The sequence below is a fragment of the Wyeomyia smithii genome, chromosome 3 (genome assembly GCF_029784165.1).
Source record: "Wyeomyia smithii strain HCP4-BCI-WySm-NY-G18 chromosome 3, ASM2978416v1, whole genome shotgun sequence".
In the NCBI taxonomy this organism is placed as follows: domain Eukaryota; kingdom Metazoa; phylum Arthropoda; class Insecta; order Diptera; family Culicidae; genus Wyeomyia; species Wyeomyia smithii.
The window spans coordinates 225,653,655-225,671,534 of NC_073696.1; the positions used below are offsets into that span (position 1 = coordinate 225,653,655).

At 41.1% G+C, this 17,880-nt stretch overlaps 1 protein-coding gene across 4 annotated transcripts in view; it reads left to right on the top strand.

Moving 5' to 3' along the window:
• LOC129727508 (connectin-like) overlaps window positions 1-17,880 on the top strand; it is a 507,752-nt gene that overhangs the window by 484,862 nt on the left and 5,010 nt on the right. For all 4 annotated transcript variants that reach the window (XR_008728548.1, XR_008728547.1, XR_008728549.1 and 1 more), the window contains one exon: window positions 17,708-17,749. The gene's annotated coding sequence lies outside the window, so the exon portion shown is untranslated. The remainder of the gene's footprint in view (window positions 1-17,707; window positions 17,750-17,880) is intronic.

Consider the following 17,880-nt stretch of genomic DNA (forward strand, 5'->3'; position numbering starts at 1 on the left):
AATGTCATATACCACTCGACTTCTTTCGACGAACTGAGCATTTTCTGTATGTATGCATGTATGTGTGTATGTGTGTGTGTGTGTGTGTGTATGTGCAACTTTTTTTTCTCACTCACTTTTCTCAGAGATGGCTGGACCGATTTTCATAAAATTAATTGTAAATGAAAGGTCTAGTTGCGCCATAGGTTGCTATTGAATGTCATTGTAATCGGATTTTTAGTTTAGAGGTTATGTATCAAAATGTAAAAATCACGAAACACCAATATCTCAGAAACCACACAACCAATTTCAATAAAACAGGTTTCAAATGATTGAGCTGTCCCCAGAACCCTTAACTTTTGAATTTCGTTATGATTGAACATATGTTTCAAAAGTTATGTAAAGAAAAGTTATCCTGAGGTTGTTTAAACTCACTCATTTTTCTCAGTGATGGCTGAACCGATTTTCACAAAATTGGTGTCAAATGAAAGGTCTAGTTGCCCCATAAGTTGCTATTGAATTTCATTGCAATCGGATTGTAACTGTGTCCGTTGTTCATAAAAATGTGAAATCACATAATGAAAGTAAACATATTGACTTTCTCCTAACGATCACTGGCTAATTAAAAGGTAGAAAAATGATTGAAATGGCCGAATGTCATGTACTACTCAACTCAGTTCGACAAATCGAGCATTTTCTGCATATATGCATGTATAGGTGTATATGTTTGTGTGTGGGTGTGTGCGTGTGTATGTGCACCTTTCTTTCGCACTCACTTTTCTCAGAGATGGTCTGACCGATTCTTTCTATCCTGGTGTCAAATGAAGGGTCTATTTGCCGCTTAGGTTGCTATTGAATTTCATTGTAATCAAACTTTTAGTTTTGGCGCTGCGTCAGAATGTGAAAAACGCTCTTATATCTCAGAAGCTATGAACATAGTTGAATTCTAATAAATGGGCTCTCAAACCCTTAAACAATGAATTTCATAATGTTTGAACATGTGGTTTGAAAGTTATAGAAAGAAACAAAACCCGCAGACTGTTCAAAACTATAGCTACGATCAAAATATGTGGCCTCAACATCATTTAAATTTAATATTTTACTATTTCAATGTTTGCGGCCTTGCTCGGGATTGAAGTTGAAATTAAAATTCATTTCTATCATTTCACTTTTTGCCTTTCTCCTAGAAAGGTATAGCAATAATTGCAAAAACTAAAGGTATAAATGTGCTCAAAAAGGCCGAATATCGTATACCACTCGACTCAGTTCGACGAGCTGAGCATTTTCTGTATGTGTGTGTGTAACGCTCTCCCAATCTCACTCGATTTTCTCACAGATGGCAGAATCGATTTCAATGAAATCAATTGCAAATGAAAGGTCTAGTTGCCCTATAAGACCCTATTGAATTTTTTTGTAATCTGATTTCTAGTTTAGAGGTTATGTATCAAAATGTAAAAATCACGAAACATCAATATCTCATAACTACACAACCGATTTGAACGAAATTGGTTTCTAATGAACGGGCGACCTAAAAACCCTCAACTTTTTAATTTTATGAAGATTGAACACATGGTTCAGAAGTTACAGAAAGAAACGTGTTCTGGAGACTCCTTTATCTGTGAAAACTGTGAAAATCACTGAACTTCATTATCTTAGAAACTACACAACAGATTTGAACAATATTGATATCGAATGAACGGGATAGTTAAAGGTTAACTGATGAATTATGATTGAACACGTGGTTTCAAAGTTTGGCTCCCCCATACGTTCCCTTTTCATTTGATTGTTATCAAACTTAAGCAACCCACGGTGCTCCCACAGACCGTTATTATAAAATAAAATGCACCAATCAAACTGATTACACCATTCGATTCGGTATTACGTCCAGAATCTCTGGTCAAAATTTCAAAATCATCGTACGGTACATTTTTGAGTAATGCCCTTTTGAAGGTCGTAAAATACAAAAAAGTGATATAAAAACGACGAAATACAGGTTATAAAACACGTATTTAACCATCATTTTATGAAATAACTTCCAAAATAGTTTCTACACATTCCAAGGGTTATATTTCAAGACATTAATAATTGGTGAAAAGATTTATTTTAAAATCCCACAGTGCACAGTGGTCTAAATTCTTAAAATCGTGATCACTTAGATTTGACTGTGCAAAATTGATTTTATGTACTCAATGTCTTCAGCAAAATTGTTTCATAGAACAAGGCCTTACTACTTTTGGCGTTTTTAGTTTTTCGATCAATCCACCTAACAGTTAGATAAAAAAAATATTTTTTCTAATTTTCAATATACCAGATAACTTCCTTTAGCAAAGTTGTGAAAAACTTCAAAAGAAAAACAATTGCTATCTGTACGATGGACACGACAAAATAGAGTTTTTCGTGGAACACCTCTCCTCAAAATTAGTTTTTTGTCTATTATTTTGTCTGTAATGGTCAAAACAATGCAAAATGTTTTAAGATTTCATTCATTCCACTAAGATTCTCTCAAGACTCTATGAAATTTATTGTTTTGACAAAAATAAAAAAAGTTATAGACAAAAAACTTATTTAAGGAGAAGTGTTCTACAAAAAACTCTATTTCGTAGTGTCCAACGTACAGATAGGACATCATAGTATTCAGCAATTGTTTTTCTTTTAAAATTTTCCACAACTTTGCTGAAGAAAGCTATCTGGTATATTGAAAATTGGAAAAAATATTTTTTTTATCTAACTGTTAGGTGGATCGATCGAAAAACTAAAAACGCCAAAAGTAAGGCCTTGTTCAATGAAACAATTTTTCTGAAGACATTGAGTACATAAAATCAATTTTCCACTGTCAAATCTAAGTGATCATGATTTTAAGAATTTAGACCACTGTGCACTGTGGGATTTTCAAATAAATCTTTTCACCAATTGTTCATGTCTTGAAATATAACCCTTGGAATGTGTAGAAACTATTTTGGAAGTTATTTCATTAAATGGTGGTTGAAAACGTGCTTTACAATAAGTATTTCGTCGTTTTTATATCACTTTTTTGTATTTTACGACCTTCAAAAGGGCATTACTCAAAAACGTACCGTACGATGATTTTGAAAATTTGACCAGAGATTCTGGACGTAAGACCGAATCGAATGGTGTAATCAAATTGTTTAGTGCATTTTATTTTATAATAACGGTCTGTGGGAGCACCGTGAACCGTTATGTTTTAATTTGTAAAAAAACGAAAGTCTATTATCTCAAGTATTACACGACTTATTTGAACATAACTAGTGTCATACAAACGAGTCATCTCTCAAACTTACAAATAACAAACTTCATAACAATTTTATATGCTGTTCAAAAGTTTTGGAAAGAAAAGAAATTCAAAGACTATTTAACATTATAGCTGCTTTGATCAATATATATGGCCTCAACATGAATGTGGTATCGTACTATTTGAACGTTCCCGGTATCGCTCGTGATTAAATTGTTCGAAATAAGAGTCATTTCTTATATTTCGCTATTTCTGAAGCACTAACATTCCGTCAAATTGCATATTTTATACTTTAATTACAACATCAATATTATAGAACCCAAAGAGAGAATATACCGTTTTGGATTAAAGCATTCATGTAAATCTATTTTTACAAATAATAAGTTTGAATGAGAAAGGCTGAGTCTGACCGCTAGGTGGATTAATTTAGGTTTTTTTTTATTTCAAATTAATTTTATCACTTAAAAATCCTGCAAAACCGAACCCAAATATATTTTTTGCGCATTCTACGGAGTCCAAACTAAAAGAAAAAAAAATATTCCGGCTTGTTCAGGCTCAAATTTCATTGCAACAAATATTTTAACTCTCCTAAAAATTCTTAATTTTGGTGGTTTCTGATATTAAAACTTTAAAAAGTGGACCAAACTGTACGCTAGCAACCATACTATACCTCATAAAGATGGGAAATTTTATGAGAAAAAACTCCCTATAAGACACAAAAATCCTATCTTGAATCGTTGTTGAGCTATTCGAGTTTTACTATGGAAAGAATATCGTAAAATAGGGTAATCTTTAGTGTATGCAACATCGAGTCAATCATTCTTGATTACGACTGCTTAGCGACATTAGTTTGTTTGAATCTGTAACAATGTAGTAGGCACTGCAGATTAACTAGTATTTATCGTTCCTTGAAGCCTGAACGATGTTGCCCAAACTTAAAGTTAAAAAAGACATTTTAACAGGTGATTCCCGAAAGAAATTGTCCAAGACACATCTTCCTTCTGAACAAAAGGTATCAAGTTTCTACCATTTATTCGTGAGGATAAAAAAAACAGTATCTGAGAGTACTGGTATTGTTGCATATAATAAGATCACAAACCACCCATGGTATTTGTCGGAGATTAGTATTTGCCTGGCATTTTTCGACAACGCGGTCAGTAACGATATAAACTGAAAAATGTTTACGAGCATTTTCAATCTAAACCGAGTGATGGTAAGAACACGTTTAGAGTGAAAAACTTCAAACCGGAATTTCAGTTTGAATATTTTGTCACTGACCAGTCGCTCCAGTTTTTCGAAATTTTGAAAGTAGAGGCAAACGACCTACTTAACCCTCTAGTGCCCAAATTAGTTTTTAGACGGACTTCGAAAAAACACTATGAAGCTTTATAAACATTTTTAAAGTTCGTATTGAAGCTTTTTAGAGGTTCAATTGAAGACTGTCTAAAAACGGCACTGGGTTAAACAAGACCCTGAAAATTGGAGCAATAATATTGAGTACATAAAAATTAAAGAAAAATGCGAGAATTTGTGTGTAGTAAACGATCCCGCAGAACGAGCACTAGGGCTGGCAGGAGACATAAATGATTTCGGGCCATCAACTGATAAAAAAAAAAACTTTTGTTAACCGTGGCTAAAAACCATAAATATCAGAATAACTCGGTCAAGTCATCTGTTGTTGATTATTTAAATAATGTCAATCATTATTTATTTATAACGTAAATAAACAGCTAAAATAATCGAACAATTGGATGGATGATATTTTTATTGATTTGTGAACTTGAAAAGTTGATTCACTGCATCTGCATTCATACAAAAATAATAAAAACAGAGGATTCGAATAAATAGTACTGAGAACTGGGCTCACTTATCCACTATAAAATCTTGTCTGAACTAAAAATCAAACCTAGTAGGCGATGGTTATACGACGTTTTCGTTGATAAGTTGACTCGATGTTGCACACACTAAAGATTATCCTATTTTACGACATTCTTTCCATAGAAAAACTCGAATAGCTCAACAACGATTCAAGATAGGATTTTTATGTCTTCTAGGAAGATTTTCTTCATAAAATTTTCCATCTTTATATGGTATAGTTTGGTTGCTAGCGTAAAGTTTGGTCCGCTTTTTAAAGATTTAATTTCAGAAAACACCAAAATTAAAAATTTTCAGAAGAGTTAAAAAATTTGTAACATTGAATTTCGAGCCACAACAAGCCGAAACATTTTTTTTTCTGTTAGTTTGGATTCCGGAGGATGCGCAAAAAATATATTTGGGTTCGGTTTAACAAGATTTTTAAGTGATAAAATCAATTTAGAATAAAAAAACATGAAAAATTGATTTTATTTTTCATTAAACTCAAATTAGCCCAACGACTGAACATTATCCACTGTTGTCGCCATACAAAAGATTTTTTGTTACACCATAACCAATCATTTTCCGATTGAGCCTCCAGAATATCTGACAAAACGTAATTTTTGGACACTCCACCCCGCAGTCTATCACTGCACCAAAAAATGACATTGTTAAACACCATCCTGTCCTTTCCAGTGATTCGTGGTGCCTGTTCTACTGTCCCGATGCACTGGTTAGCACACCGTAATAAATATAGTGGTCTCAAACTGCATCTGCCAGTGCTGAAATGTAATGCGCCGCTTATCATCAGCACTTATATGAAATCGAATTTCTTCCCCAATTCATTACTACCTTTACTTTTACGGCGACAGACCGATTATCGATCCAATACCGAACCGGATTTCTGCTAAATATAGTCTTCACTGGTCATTCTTCCGGCATTATAGCTACATGCCCAGTCCACTGCAACCTGTCGTGTTTTAAACGCTTGACAATATCAGCATGTTTGTATACTTCGTACAGCTCGTGATTCATGCTTCTGCGCCACGTCCCATTTTCTAGTTTGCCTCTTTTCACGTCCACGATTTATGTCCGTAGAGTGCCACCGGGAGGATCAGAGTCCTATAGAGCGCGAATTTCGTACGGACCTGTAAGCTACGGGACCTAAGCTGGCTACGCAATCCGTAATAAGCCCTATTCGCTGCCGCAATCCGTCTCTTCACCTCGCGGCTCACCACGTTATCACATGTCACGAGAGTACCAAGATAAACAAATTCGTCTACCACTACGAAAGTATCCCTATCCATCTCCACCGCAGAACTCTGCCAGCCACCATGTACTTCGTTTTGGCAGTGTTTATGGTAAGTCCAACTCTCGCAGCCTCTCTTTTGAGAGCCGTCAAGGCCCCCTCAACAGCTCTACGGTTAACGCATATTATATCAATGTCGTCCGCGAAGCTTAGTAGCATGTGGGACTTCGTGATAATGGTGCCGCTCCTCTGCACACCTGCTTCTCGTATTGCACCTTCCAAAGCTATGTTGTACAGCCATTTTGAGAGCCCGTCACCTTGTTTCGGACCATCTAACGTCACAAACGCGTCCTTAAATTCACCCGCTGTCCTGACGCATGATGTGAAACCGTCAAGCGTCGCACATAACAGTTTAAGTTAATTAGTTTTGTTGGAAACCATTATTTGCCACAGCTCGTTGCGTTTCACTGTATCGTACGCCGCCTTGAAGTCAATAAACAGATGATGTGTCTGCAAGTTGTGTTCTCAAAACTTGTCGAGGATCTGTTTCCAGGTAAACATCTGGTCCGTTGTAGATCGCCCCACTCGAAACCGCATTGGTATTTTCCAACAATAGCTTCCTGCAACGGCCTCAGTCACTGGAACAGGATACGGGAGAAAATTTTGTAAGCGGAATTGAGGAGGGTTATGCCTCGATAATTACTACAGTTGAGTCTATGTCCCTTCTTGTAGAAAGGGCATATGAGTCCTTCCAACCAGTCCGTAGCTAGTTGTCCCTCAGACCATACCCTTAGGATAATCTGGTGAATTGCACTACACAGCCTCTCGCTCCCGACCGGATAAGCGGATTTACCAGCACACTATCTTCTGTGTCCAATTAATTATAGCACCATTTGGAAAAGGCGAAACCAAACGCAGCGGGTTAGTTTGAGCAAGTTTATCCCCGATTCTCCTTGTGAAGTTGACCAGCTTCCTTGCCAGTGATAGGATGAGAGTGCCACTCACGTGGCCGCCTGCTATCTTTCGGTTGTACCTATATGATAATATTGAAGACTAATGATGATGATGATGACAATAGATTGTCACCCGATTGCCAGCCTTGTCACCCGATGCTATCAGCCAACCAGTCGCTAGAAGAGAATACCATTGCCACACTGTGAAGTTTTGCAGAGGATCAAGCTGCGATCCAGGGTCGTATGCTCGGGTGGTTTGTGATACTCTTGTACAGTTTAGTACCCAGTTAAATAAACTTTTCGATTACTTCAAAAGTTTCCCCATCTAACACCACCTCAGCACCAACATCCGTCGGATTACCATCCTCTCTACCAGTTTCTATTAGCAGTCAACTGGTGTCGAGCGTAGAAAAATATTGACAATCGTAATCTACTACCTATTCAACGTAGTACGCTCTACCTGTGCGTAAACCAAAAAGTCCCACATCGAAGGCTGCAGAACAATATTCGGAGCACGGATGGCGACCAATGTATACACTGCGTTGTTGCAGCTACTGAAACTATCGAACAGAAATACTTTTCCTGCCCCAGAGTACGCAATGTGTTTGGGTTATTACAACAAAACTTATACACAGCTACCGAAATTAAACGTAATTTTCGATATGAAGATCTTAAGAAGCCAACAATTGAATATCTCTCGTGTTATGAAAAAAACATGATCCTAAAGCTATCAAGTTACCACATTAGCTTCTTTGATAACTGCAATAGTAGAATAATACTGGGCGATAAAAGCGAAAAAAGTGCTGCCCGTAAGCTATAAATAGCTGCCCTTGAAAAATCATAGCTTTTTAACCATTCTTGTAAATTTTAGTGCCACTAGACATTACCAAAACACATCAACTTACGTGAGAGTGCAATAAGTATAGTGACCCATAATTGTAGTAATGTTACATTTCGCGGTGCACAATTGTGGGTCAGTCCATATTTTTTTTACTTAACGTGGACAGATTTTTAACGATTTAACGATTTAAGGAAAATTGAATTGAATAAAATCAAAGTTTATGGTTAGTCTCGAAACTGTTGCATAACTAGACAGATCGAACCTTCCTGTATTATTAAGCGATAACTTCTTTGATCTCTCGTCAAGATGCAAAGACCTCCACATTAGCGAGGACACTAGCTAGAAGACTTGATCAGGCAGGAAACGGAAAGTCTTGGTCCGCCTTATCGGTCTGCCGCGCATTGAACTGAGTTGTTAGGAGAGAGGGGTGCTCTGCCGCACATAGCAAGTCAGTCCCATTTGCATTTTCAGTAAAATTGAGTTAATACGCGTAAATGGTAGCTAACAATGCATAGTCTCGTAACAATGGGTGAGCTCAACAACTTTGTTCTGAAAAACTGCTGGAAAACATCCAAACATATTGTCCCATCTCGTAAGAAGCAATGTTATAAAATCATATAAAAACGCGTTTTTCTCGGCTTGCTGAAAATGCAGGTGGGACTGACATGCTATGCGCGGCAGTGCTGATGCAGAGAATTTAGGACCATACCATTTGCTCACAGCGGTTATTGGTTTATAGTGTACTACCTCTTAAAGTATCTGTTCTGGATAAATTGGTTTGTAGCTTTCGGCATATGGACGGTAGGACGTCGGCCGGACGAAATCAAAAAGCGGTCAGTACGGTTTAAACCACAATCCTTACAACCGTAGTTTGTATGGCACGAAGGTGACGCGCTGCGATCCCGCTTACAATAATCGTAATCTGGGTCACGCACGAGAGGAAACGTAGTACGATACAGGCGGGCACGGAACAGCCATACCTTAGTCCCCCGAAAGAAGAAGCGCCAGCAAAAGGATCGATACGAGCGATGGCAGAGCTGTACCAAGCTAACGGCACGCGGAAGTTCTACGAGAAGCTGAACAGCTCCCGTAAAGGTTACGTACCGCAAGGCGATATTTGCAGGAGCTTGGACGGCAACCCCTCTACCGACAAGTGTGATCGAGAGGTTGAAGCAGCACTTCGATGCGCATCTGAACAACGATACAGCAGAGTGAGGACGATATGGCAACTGATCTTGGTGCATGAGCAGAAAACGAAAAGATTCCAGCCCCCGATCTCCTGGAGGTGAAGGAGAAGATTGGCCGGCCGAAAAACGATAAAGCTGCTGGAGTGGACCAACTTCCCGCCGAGCTGTTGAAGTACGGTGGAGAAACACTGGCTAGACTTGCACTGGGTCATTGTCAATATTTGGGAGAAAGAACGAGTACCGCAAGAGTAAATGGATGGTATTGTGGTAACAAGCTTGAATGCTGCAATTATCGGGCAATCACTCTGCTCAATGTCGCTTACAAGGGGCTCTCTCAAATACTCTGTCGTCGACTATCACCATTTGCGAAGCACTTCGTGGGGCACTACCAAGCGAGATTCATAGGTGCCCGCACCCATTCGCGGATCAGATATTATGCAGGAATGCCGCGAAAACAGAGTGTCCACACATCATCTAGTTCGAATACGAATTTCCGGACAAACTAACACGGTTAATCAAAGCGACGATTGATCGAGTGATGTGTGTAATTCGAGTATCGGGGGCATTTTTGAGTCCCTTCTAAACTCGAAGAAGTTTAAGGCAAGGTGCTGGTCTCTCGTGCCTACTGTTTAACATTGCCCTGGAAGGTGTCATTAGAAGAGCGGGGATTAGCACGAGTAGCATGATATTCTAAAAGTCGGTTCAACTGTTTGGTTTCGCCGACGATATCGACATTGTAGCTCGGACCTTGGTCAAGATGGCGGATATGAACTAAAGGCCGAAACCAAACGGATTGGATTGGTCATCAATGCATTGAAGACGAAGTACATGAAAGGAAGGAGAGATTCACGAGAAGACAGAGCTAATCTCCTACCCCGAGTTCAAGTTGGTGGTGATGAAATCGATGTGGTCGACGCGCAGGCGCGGATTTAAGGGGGTGGGGCAAAGGGGGCAAATGCCCCGAACCTCCCGATTCAAGGGGCCCTCCTAGTCCTGGGGCGACCAATTTTTTTTTGCTCGTCGCCTTCCAGAACGTTACCTCTAAATGTTTTTAGCAAAGAGAACATCACAAACAAATTTGCCCTGGGCCCCCCACCGTCTAAACCCGGCCCTGTCGACGCGTTCGTGTACCAGGGCTCACTGCACGAGAACGCACTCCCGACAACGATATCGGCAGAGAAATTCATCAGCGCATAATAGCAGGGTATGGCGCTTACTTTGGTCTCGGGAAGACGCTCCGATCGATTAGAATTCGCCACCGTATCAAGTTAACCATCTACAGGACACTGATCTGACCGGTAGTCCTTTACTATGCTTGTGAAGGACCAACGAACCCTTGCGTTCTTCGACCGAAAGGTTTTGCGTACCATCTTCGGTGGAATGCAGATTTAGAACAGAGCATAAAGCAGGCAAATGAACCACGAACTACAGGCACTGCTTGGGGAACAATCTAAAGTCCACACCACTAAGCTTGGCAGGTTTCGGTAGGTGACATACCCAACCTACCGAAACCTGTAAGGATGCCGATTAAGATGGTCCCTGAAACCAATCCGTCAGGGACGAGACAGAGAGGTGCATAGCGGGTAAGATGGATCGATCAGGTGGAAGACGACCTACGGACTGGCGCAAGTGTCTAACTGTAATTGTCGTAAAATAAGTGCTACTACTTACCAACAATCTTTGCTCTTTTTTTTTTTTGTTCACACAACATTTATTTGACACGGCACAGTACAATTTATATTTTTACGGAGCCAATTAAATCTAATGCCTTATGGTCTAAAATATCTTATAAGCTAAAGGCAAATTCTTTACCCTCGCTGCCGACTACGAGCTGAAACTAAATCTAATACTAAAACTAACATGGTTTTTTTTATCCAAGATTCGTTTCGCTGTAAAATTGGCACCTTGATGCTCTTCAAGTAGCTATAAACATGTAGCATGTATGGCAAGTTTCGCTGAGCGAGAATATCACGAACTGGCACATAGGGCTGTATTCCTCGGGCCCTGAGGGTATCCAAAAGTAGAGATCTGGCGCCGCAGAATTCAGCACATACACCCAAACCACGTGTTCAATGTCTTGATACCCCAATCCACAAACGCAATGATTACTGCTCGCCAGCCCAATACGCAAGAGATGTGCATCTAGCCCGTAGTGGTTGGACATAATCCGAGACATCATGCGAATGAAATCTCGTCCTACATCCAACCCCCGAAACCAAGGTTTGGTGGAAACCTTGGGGATGATGCTGTGTAGCCACCTCCCCCGTTCTCCATTATCCCACGAGGCCTGCCAGTTGATAAGTGTACTCTGACTTGAAAATTTTAAACATTCATTGTAGGCAATTGGTCTGTTGTAAATATCACCGTTTGTTGCGCCCACCTTAGCCAAAGTGTCCGCTTTCTCATTGCCCGGAATGGAACAATGAGAAAGGACCCACACTAAGGTAATCTGAGAAGATTTTTCGGATAAAGCACTCAGATGTTCCCGTATTTTCCCCAGGAAATACGGAGAGTGCCTTACATCCTTCATCGATCCTCATCGGAAAGCCTCAATAGAACTGAGACTGTCCGTAAAGATGAAGTAATGGTCCGTGGGCATTTTTTCAATAATCCCTAAGGTATACTGAATTGCGGCCAATTCTGCGACGTAAACAGAAGCAGGATTATCGAGCTTGTAGGAGGCGGTAAAATTATTGTTGAAGATACCGAAGCCAGTGGACCCATCAAGAAGTGATCCATCAGTATAAAACGCATTGTCGCAGTTGATGTTTTAATATTTGTTATAAAATATTTTAGGGATCTGCTGCACGCGTAAATGATTTGGGATTCCACGAGCTTCTTCCATCATGGATGTATCGAAAAACACAGTAGAAACAGAAGTATCTAATAAGTTGACACGATTGGAGGTGTATGAGGAAGGATTTATACTTTGAGACATGTGATTGAAATACACAGTCATGAAACGGGTTTGAGAATTAAGCTCATCTAGCCTATCGAAATTTTCAATTACCAAGGGGTTCAAAACCTCACATTTGATGAGAATACGAGTAGTCAGATCCCAAAAGCGGTCTTTCAATGGAAGAACGCCCGCCAAAACTTCCAAACTCATCGTATGGGTCGACTGCATGCAACCTAAGGCAATACGCAAACAACAATACTGCAATCGTTCCAGCTTGATTAAATGGGTGTTTGCAGCGGAGCGGAAGCAGAAACACCCGTACTCAAGCACCGACAATATCGTTGTTTGGTAAAGCCTTATGTGGTCTCCTGGGTGAGCGCCCCACCATGATCCAGTAATTGTCCGGAGAAAATTTACTCGCTGTTGACATTTTTTCATCAAATACCGAACGTGACATCACCAGGTGCCTTTCGAATCAAACCAGACACCAAGATATTTAGATACCAAAGCCTGAGAAATCGTTTAACCCATTAACTGTAAGTGGAGCTGAGCAAGCTCACGCTTCCTAGAAAAAACTACTGTCTCAGCCTTCTACGGAGAGAATTCGATACCTAGCTGTAAAGCTCAAGCAGACAAATTGTCCAAGGTATCTTGCAATGGTCCTTGCAAATCGGCAGCTTTGGCTCCTGTAACAGAGACCACGCTGTCGTCTGCAAGTTGTCTTATCGTGCATAAATTTTCCAGACATGCGTCAATGTCATTCACATAAAAGTTGTAAAGAAGGGGGCTTAAGCATGAGCCCTGGGGAAGACCCATTTAGCTAATACGAAAAGTTGCCAAATCGCCATGCGTAAAATGCATATGCTTTTCGGACAACTAATTTTGCAAAAAATTGTTCAAAATTAGTTAAAATCCTTGTCGGTGTAGTTTGCCCGAAAAAAAGTCAATAAAAACGGAATCAAAAGCCCCCTCAATGTCCAAGAACACAGATGCCATTTGTTCTTTGCGAGCATAGGCTAGCTGAATATCTGTAGAAAGCAACGCAAGACAGTCATTCGTTCCTTTGGCACGGCGGAAGCCAAATTGAGTTTCTGATAGTAGACCATTTGATTCGAGCCAGTGGTCTAAACGACGGAGTATCATTTTTTCCATCAATTTCCGGATACAGGATAGCATTGCAATCGGCCTATAAGAGTTGTGATCAGAAGCTGGTTTTCCCGGTTTTTGGATGGCGATCACTTTCACTTGCCTCCAATCCTGCGGTACAATATTTTGCTCCAGGAACTTATTGAATAAGTTCAACAAGCGCCTCTTGGCAGTGCTGGGTAGATTCTTATAAAGTTGAATTTGATTCTATCTAACCCAGGCGCGTTATTGTTACAGGACAGGAGGGCAACTGAAAATTCTGCCATCGTAAAAGGTGATTCTATCGCGTCGTGGCCCGGAGACGTATCGCGAACCAAGTTTTGCGCAGGAACAGAGTCCGGACATACTTTCCTGGCAAAATCAAATATCCACCTACTTGAAGACTCCTCGCTTTCGTTGACCGTTATACGATTTCGCATTCTTCGGGCTATGTTCCAAAGAGTGCTCATCGATGTCTCCCTCGACGTTTCGTTTACGAAGCGGCGCCAATATCCGCGTTTCTTTGCTCGGATCAAGCTTTTGAAGTTGGTCTCAAGCTCCAAATACCGCTTAAAGTCGTCGGGTTTACCCTTCACCCAAAAGAAGGCCTTAAACGCGTCGGATTTTCCCGCGTAGACATCGGAGCACTCTTTGTCCCACCACGGAGTGGGAGGCCGTTTTTTGATCGTCACGCCGGGATATTTCTTCGTTTGGGCTTGCAACGCGGCGTCGAGAATGAAGCCCACGAGGAGGTTGTATTCTTCAAGTGGTGGGTGATGTTGAATCGACTCGACAGCTTCTGATATCATTTCCTCGTATAATTTCCAATCGATATTCCGTGTGAAGTCATACGGAATATCAACTGATCGCGTGCCAGTTGAACCATTATCAATTGAAATTTGAATAGGCAAATGATCGCTACCGTGGGGATCAAGCACTACCTTCCATATGCAATCCAACCGTAGCGATGTTGAATATAAAGATAAATCTGAAGCACTGGAGCGCGCTGGAGGTTTTGGAACGCGTGTCATGTCCCAGTTGTTTAATATTAACATATCGAAGTCATCGCAGATCAAAGAGGAACGGTTATCATTAAAAGGGGAACCCCAAGCCACGCCATTAGAGTTAAAATCTCCCAAAACCAAACGTGGGCAGGAAAGAAGTTCTATTAAATCAAAGAGCAGCCTTTGCCCTACCTGTGCTCTCGGAGGAATATATATTGAGGCAATACAAAGCTCTTTACCTTGTATTGTCATTTGACATGCGACAGCTTCGACACCTGGGACCGAGGGATGGTTAATACGATAGAAAGAATAGCACTTCTACTCCTCCGTAAGGGGTATCTCGGTCAAGGCGAATTATATTAAAATCATGGACGTTAAGATCTACATTTGAAGTGAGCCGAGTTTCGCAGAGGGAAAATGCATCGCATTTATGCTTATTAATCAAAACTTTGAATGAATTAATTTTGGGAATGATACTTCTACAATTCCACTGTAAAATAGAAATAGAATCCTTCATCTCAGCCGATGAATCAGCCATCGAAGGATACGATCGCTGCAAGGAGGGGCCATTTAGCAGTCAACTGCTTCAAAAACGTTTTTACTGTTGGTAAAAATGCCAGCAGAAGACTTTTAAGAGGATCAGTTAGGTTGAAATTTTCAAAAATCCAGTCCGCAATATCTGAAAACTTCAGCAGTCCAGATTCTGGCTGAATCTTAGATGAAAAAGAAGGAACAGTTGGGTTTTTTGATGTTCCTGGAAGTGCCGGAAACTCCTTATTTGAATTCAATTTTGCCAATCCCGGAGGAGTTTGCTTCGGATTTTCTACAGCACTTCTTAGTTTCTTAGTATCAGTCACTTCAGATGGAGACCTTCTCTGTCCTTTCCTAGGAAGCCTAGGAGAAGGAAGGTTTTTCCTCTTCCTAGATTTCCCGGGTTCAACAAAAGAAGGTTCGCCAACTGAATCGTCAGAATCAGACTCATCGGATGACAAGACCTCGAAGAGATTCGGGGAAACCAGTTTGGTGGCAGCGGCCTCTTTGAGCATTTCTGCGAAAGTGCGCTTAGAGCGCTCTTTCAGAGACCGCTTGATCTTATCTTGGCGCTGTTTGTACGCGGGACATGCAGACAGCTCATGCGGAGTTTGCCCACAATAGAGGCACTTTTCAGCGACCTTATTACAGGCGTCATCCACATGTTGCTCTCCGCACTTGCCACAACGTGCTTTATTGCCACAGTGGGAGGCCGTATGGCCCAACTGTTTGCACTTGAGGCAATCCATTACCCGTGGTATAAACAAGCGCACGGGCAGACGCACCTTGTCCACGAGCACATAGCTCGGCAGAGCAGACCCGGCGAAAGTAACGCGAAAAGAGTCTGATGGGGTGTAAGTTTTTACACCCTTGTCGAGCGATACTGAATGTAATTGCTGCGATACTGAATGTAATTGCGAGCGATACTGAATGTATTGCTTGGCTGGTTGAAAGCTAGAATCCTTGAACAGGCCTTTTCCAGCCTTCAACAGGTCCTCGACGGTCAGACTCAATTCGCTGACCACACCGTCAATCTCTACTACGCGAGCTGGAATGTACACGTGGTACTCCTGCGTGAAGAGCTCACAAGCAGCAATCTCGTTTGCTTGCTTGAAGTCAGACACCAAAACACGCAGCTTATTCGGGCGTACTTTCGTTATTTCAGTCACGGCTGAAAACCGTGCCAGATCCCTACAAATTTGCATTGTGTTCAATGCTTTAACTTTCGGCCGGAAAATATAGCCCCAATACTAGCTTTGCCCTCCGGATACTCCTTTAGCAGATGGGTAAATTCCTGCGGGGTTCCAATTTTAACCATTGGAACTTTGTATCCGGGAGGGCTAGGCGGTGGAACGAGCGGGTTTTCATCCCCGCTTTCGGTCATGCCACCATCGTCGTCCATGTTGGACGCGTGAGTCACACACGCAAAATGCCAATTAACAAATAATATTGTAGAAAAAAACCAAGAAAAAAAACTACTTACCTTATGCAGCAGCTCTCCTCCACAATCAGCGCACGGGCGATGCCAATCTCTGCTTGCTGCTTCCTTCCTTGGTTGTCCGATCGACCAATACAGCCAAACGGCCGTGCGCCGAGTACCGAATTTCTTCAGGCAGCGACACAACGCACGGGCTGTTGTTGACTTCTTCTTCTTTTTGCTGTCTGAATACTGGGGTGACATTGCGCATTTCGTTTCGAGCAACTCGAACAAAACTAAATAATCGCTGGGGGGCGCTATGTTTCGTTTTTCGTATTTTTTTCGACTTTGCGGGTTGGATGAGCCGCAGGACAAATGACAATGACAGCTCCTTTTAAGCTTAAAGCATAACTGGCAGTATGTGACCTACTCGAAAATAGCAAAAATCGTTCGAATCGAACTGCGCAATGCCACCCCTGGTCGGCACTATCGAGATCGAAATAAAATTGCGACCGAACACGACGAGAGCACAACTCGGAATGAATCTTTGCTTCTGGAGCTAGAGGAGACAGAGCATTGAGAAGTTTCAAGAACACAATTTATAAACACATTATCAGTTTATAGGCTTCAAGGCGACGTACAATTCAGTGAAACGTGGAGAGCTGTTACAGATCATGCTTGATGAGTAAGGCAAGCGGGCGAATATTGCGGATTGCGTAGCCAGCTTAGATCCCACGGCTTACAGATCCGCACGAAATTTGTGCTCTACAGAGCGCTGATTTTCCCTGTGGCGCTCTACGGACATGAATTGTGGACTTGGAAGAAGGCCGGGTCTTTGAGCGTGGAATTCTGCAATCCATACTCGGTATTCAGCCACCGATCACTGTTAAACCACGTTACAGTGGGCTTGCCATTAAACCGATGATTCCGACGTAGACACCACACGCGTTGAATTTATGATGTCGACGAGGATGCCCGAGTAGAGAGTGTTAGCTGCAACTGAAGAAGAGCAGCCCATGACCGAGTTTTATGGAGCCGCATACTGAATCTCTACGATTTGTCGCCATACAGTAAAATAAACTCACCATTTTATTGAATACAAAACTACACATCTAAAAAGCATCTCTAGCATTCTATGTGAGAATGTATTTTTTGACTGGAAATAACAAAACAATTTGGTCAATTAACCTTCATTTTCGTCACATAAAAATGTTAATATATTCAGTTTAGTCTTTGCGACGCATCATATTAAGTTTACGGCGGTTTTGCTACGAAAAAGGTGAAACATTTTCTTCATTCCCAAGAACTCCTAAATCGACTTCCACAATTTATTTTATTTCTGCAGGCCAGCAAATCACGACAAGTGATGATAAAATGTTTCTAAAACTTTCGCTGTTTTTTTTTTTTTGCCGCAAAAGGAAGTTCAAGATCATTGGTCGTCACCTTCAACGTAATAGCAGGTAGGAGTAAATCACTTATCATGTCTTCTGCTGCACGTCGACACTAACCCCCACACTGCACTAGTGACCTATCGGTGCCTCTGTACGTTGTAATGACTTTGCTATAATTACACCAAACCGGCAGCTTCTCT